Below are 5,650 nucleotides of genomic sequence, written 5' to 3' on the forward strand. Positions count from 1 at the left end.
CCTGTAACCAGATCAAGACATCTAGCAAATATTGTCGCCGTTGATTTTTTTTTAGAATCGTCATCCAGTCGACCAAGTACTCCAATTCAAATTTCCGATAATCCATTTTTTGAACCCGACCTCACAATTGAGAATCCGGAGAATATTCAGGGACGATTCATAGATCCTGAACCATTAATTTTTCCTCCGGAACCACCAATCATTCAAACAGAGATTGTTGAGGAACGAACCATTAAATCAGAATCCTCTAGTGATTCAGATTCAACAAATTCAATTATGGAGAATCTGGAACCTCTAAGTATGGAAGACCGAATGCGAGCTAAACGCACTGGCCAAGGTCACGCAATTACTCATCCAGACATTAATGCGCCAGATTATGAAATCAAAGGACAAATTCTACACATGGTAACTAATCAATGCCAATTTAGTAGTGCGCCGAAGGAAGATCCAAACGAACATCTTCGTACCTTTAATAGGATCTGCACACTATTTAAAATCCGAGAAGTGGAGGATGAACAGATATATCTCATGTTATTTCCCTGGACTTTAAAGGGAGAAGCCAAAGATTGGTTGGAATCATTACCTGAAGGGGCGATTGATACATGGGACGTTTTAGTTGAAAAATTTCTTAAACAATTCTTTCCGGCATCTAAAGCCGTAAGACTTCAAGGAGAAATTGTTACATTCACACAGAAACCGAATGAAACTCTATATGAGGCGTGGACAAGATTTGGAAAGTTATTAAGAGGATGTCCGCAACATGGTTTAGACACTTGTCAAATAGTACAAATATTCTACCAAGGATGCGACATCACTACAAGGAAAGACATCGATATAGCAGCTGGTGGTTCCATTATGAAGAAAACCGAAACTGATGCTTACAAAATTATTGATAACACTGCTTCCCACTCACATGAGTGGCACCAAGAAAAAGATATCGTTAGATCATCTAAAGCAGCTAGAGCCGATTCTAGCCATGACTTAGATTCCATTTCCGCAAAGATAGACGCTGTCGAGAGACGAATGGAAAAGATGACTAAAGATATTCACTCAATACGAATTAGTTGTGAGCAGTGTGAAGGACCACATTTGACAAAAGATTGTCTCAGTATTGAACTAATAATGGAACAAAGAGAGAATATTCATACATAAACCAAAGGCCTCGAAATAATTATCAGAATAATTATCAACCGCCAAGACCGATTTACAATCAAAACCAGAATTATAACTGAAATGTTCCATACAACAACCAACAAGGTCCTAGCAATCAACAAGTATCCAATAATACTTACAATTAGCAAAGACCTTATTTTCAAAACAAACCACAAACCGATGATTAAAAGCCGAATTTAGAAGATATGATGACGAAGCTAGTTGAAACTTAAACGCAGTTTTTTCACATCTCAGAAACAAACCAATGAACAAAATGCTCAAGCATTTAGAAATCAACAAGCTTCTATTCAAAATTTAGAACAAGAAGTAAGTAACCTAGCAAGGTTAATAGGTGAAAGAAAACCGGGAAGTTTACCTAGTGATACAAATGCTAACCCCCGGAATGAAACAGCTAAAGCTATTACCACAAGAAGTAGTACAACACTTAAACAACCTGAAATACCTGTAATTTCTGAGAAAGCTATTCCTACTCCACAAGAACCACAACCTGAACAAGATAAGGAAAAAGAACCGGTAGTTGAAAAGGTTAATGAAGATAACACAGTTAAGGCTAAAACTTATGTTAAACCATACCAACCACCACTTCCTTACCCGAGTAAAATGTAAAAAGAGAAACTTGAAGCCGAGCAATCCAAATTCTTGGATATGTTTAAACAAATAAATGTAAATCTTCCTTTCATTGATGTAATTTCAGGAATGCCTAGATATGCTAAATTTCTGAAAGATCTAATCTCGAATAGAAAGAAAATGGAAGAACTCTCGGCTGTTACTATGAATGCTAATTGTTCAGCAGTGCTGTTGAATAAGATACCAGAAAAACTATCCGATCCAGGAAGTTTCACAATTCCATGTTTTCTGGGTAGTCTTAGTTCAATAGAAGCATTGGCAGACTTAGGTGCTAGTATAAATTTAATGCCGTATTCACTATACGCTAAACTAGACCTTGGAGAATTGAAACCAACAAGAATAAGCATACAACTAGCTGATCGATCAATAAAATATCCTAGAGGAATAATGGAGAACATGCTAGTTAAAGTTGGTACTTTAGTATTTCCAGTAGATTTTGTTGTTCTGGACATGGAAGAAGATTCTCTAGTTCCTCTCATATTAGGAAGACCATTCTTAAACACGGCTAAAGCAATGATAGACGTGTTTGATAAGAAACTGACCCTAAGTATAGAGGACGAGAGTGTTACCTTTTCAGTTGATAGAGCAATGCAATAACCGCAATCTGCAGATGATACATGTTATTATATTCAAACTATAGATTCACATGCAGAATTGTTAGAAGAATTTTCAGAATTACAAGGAACAGGAGAATGTTCTTTAGGAGAAGGAACTGAACCAATTGATGAAACTGAAATGTTAGCTACACTAATAGCTAATGGATATGAACCAACAACAGAAGAAATTCAAATGCTAAAAGAAGAAGACAGATATCGATATAAATCATCGATAGAAGAACCTCCGACACCAGAGTTAAAGCCACTTCCAAATCATTTGGAATATGCTTATTTACATGGTGAATCTGAATTACCTGTAATAATATCGTCTTCTCTTACTGAAAATGAAAAATCTCAACTCATTTCTGTATTAAAAGCTCATAAACCAGCCATTGCATGGAAGATTCATGATATTAAAGGAATAAGTCCTTCGTATTGCACACATAAAATCCTTATGGAAGAAGGTCATAAAACGTATGTGCAACGCCAACGAAGACTAAATCCGAATATGCAAGATGTTGTTAAGAAAGAAATTATTAAACTGCTAGATGCAGGTTTAATTTATCCAATCTCTGATAGTCCATGGGTAAGCCCAGTTCAATGCGTACCTAAGAAGGGTGGCATGACTGTCATCACAAATGAGAAAAATGAGCTTATTCTGACTAGGACTGTAACAGGATGGCGTGTATGTATTGATTATAGAAAATTAAATGACGCCACCAGAAAAGATCACTTTCCCTTACCTTTTATTGATCAAATGTTGGAAAGATTAGCAGGAAATAGTTACTATTGTTTTCTTGATGGATTTTCCAGATATTTTCAAATTCCAATAGCACCCGAAGACCAAGAGAAAACCACATTCACGTGCCCTTATGGTACTTTTGCTTACAAACGCATGCCATTTGGACTTTGTAACGCCCCTGCAACCTTTCAAAGGTGCATGATGGCAATTTTTCATGACATGATAGAAGAATGCATGGAAGTTTTCATGGATGACTTTTCAGTCTTCGGTGATACTTTTGAATCATGTCTAGCTAATCTTGAACGAATGCTTATTAGATGCGAACAATCAAATCTAGTACTTAATTGGGAGAAATGCCATTTCATGGTTAAAGAAGGCATCGTTCTGGGTCATAAAATTTCAAAGGAAGGAATTGAAGTGGATAGAGCTAAAGTAGATGTAATTGCTAAACTTCCACATCCCACCAATGTTAGAGGAGTTAGGAGTTTTCTAGGGCATGCCGGTTTTTACCGACATTTCATAAAAGATTTTTCTAAAATTGCCACTCCTATGAATAAACTCCTAGAAAAGAATGCTCCATTCATCTTTTCAGATGAATGCATTAAATCTTTTAATATTCTTAAAGAGAAACTCACTAATGCGCCGATCATGATAACTCCAAATTGGAATCTACCATTTGAACTAATGTGCGATGCAAGTGATTTTGCAATGGGAGCCGTTTTAGGACAAAGGATTGAAAAACGATTTCAACCTATTTATTACGCTAGTAAGACGTTAAAAGGAGCACAAACAAATTACACAACTACTGAAAAAGAACTCCTTGCTATTGTCTTTGCTTTTGACAAATTTCGTTCATATCTCGTTCTAGCTAAAACGGTGGTCTATACCGACCATTCTGCTCTTAGATACCTATTTTCGAAACAAGATGCTAAACCAAGATTAATCCGTTGGATCTTACTCTTACAAGAGTTTGATATTGAAATTCGAGATAAAAGAGGAGCAGAAAATCTCGCCGCTGATCATCTTTCTCGTCTTGAAAATCCCGAATTAGAAGTTCTAAATGAATCGGTCATACAAGACAACTTTCCTGATGAATATCTATTGAAGATAGATCATAATGAAATTCCATGGTTTGCTGACTATGCTAAAAACAAACATATATTTCATAGCATTATTCCTCAAGAAAGACAAGCTTTTAGTTGCAATTGTTCTATTTACAAGTGATATTCGTTTAAATAATAAAAGGTGAAGACAAAAGATAGATTCGACGAATTGAAGACGCAAACGACCAAAAAGCTCAAAAGTATAAAATACAATCAAAGAGGTTCCAATTATTGATGAGAAACGTCTCAAAATTACAAAAGTACAAGATTTAAAACGCAAAGTACACGATATAAAATAGTACGCAAGGACGTTCGAAAATCCGGAACCGGGACCAGAGTCAACTCTCAACGCTCGACGCAACGGACTAAACATTACAAGTTAACTTTGTATATAAATATAATATAATATATAATTAATTATATAAATTATATATATATTATATTTATATATTAAAACCGTCGACAGACTAGGATCCAAACTTGTGTGAGCTGGATTTACGAACTCCGCGACTCGCGGAGTTTGTAGTGCAAAAATGCCGCAACTCGCGGAGCTGTCCTGGACAAAAATGCCTATAAAAGCTCGTGCATTCTGAATGTTTTAAAATATCCATCCATCAATCTCTCTATCTATATTATAAGATATATATATATATATTTATATTTTAATTTTAATTTTAATTTTAAATCCTAATAATAAGGGTATGTTAGCGAATGTTGTAAGGGTGTAAGTCGAAATTCTGTCTGTGTAACGCTACGCTATTTTTAATCATTGTAAGTTATGTTCAACCTTTTTAATTTAATGTATCGTAGCTAAGTTATTATTATGCTTATTTAATGCCGAAGTAATCATGATGTTGGGCTAATTATTAAAATTGGGTAATTGGGCTTTGTACCATAATTGGGGTTTGGACAAAAGAACGACACTTGTGGAAATTAGACTATGGGCTATTAATGGGCTTTATGTTTGTTTAACTAAATGATAGTTTGTTAATTTTAATATAAAGATTTACAATTGGACGTCCCTATAAATAACCATATACACTCGATCGGACACGATGGGCGGGATATTTATATGTACGAATAATCATTCATTTAACCGAACACGGGAATGGATTAATAGTCTATGGAATTATTAAAACAGGGGTGAAATTATGTACAAGGACACTTGGCATAATTGATAACAAAGTATTAAAACCTTGGATTACACGCAGTCGATAACCTGGTGTAATTATTAAACAAAGTATTAAAACCTTATTACAATTTAAGTCCCCAATTAGTTGGAATATTTAACTTCGGGTATAAGGATAATTTGACGAGGACACTCGCACTTCATATTTATGACTGATGGACTGTTATGGACAAAAACCAGACGGACATATTAAATAATCCAGGACAAAGGACAATTAACC

The sequence above is a fragment of the Rutidosis leptorrhynchoides genome, chromosome 4, assembly GCF_046630445.1.
Source record: "Rutidosis leptorrhynchoides isolate AG116_Rl617_1_P2 chromosome 4, CSIRO_AGI_Rlap_v1, whole genome shotgun sequence".
In the NCBI taxonomy this organism is placed as follows: domain Eukaryota; kingdom Viridiplantae; phylum Streptophyta; class Magnoliopsida; order Asterales; family Asteraceae; genus Rutidosis; species Rutidosis leptorrhynchoides.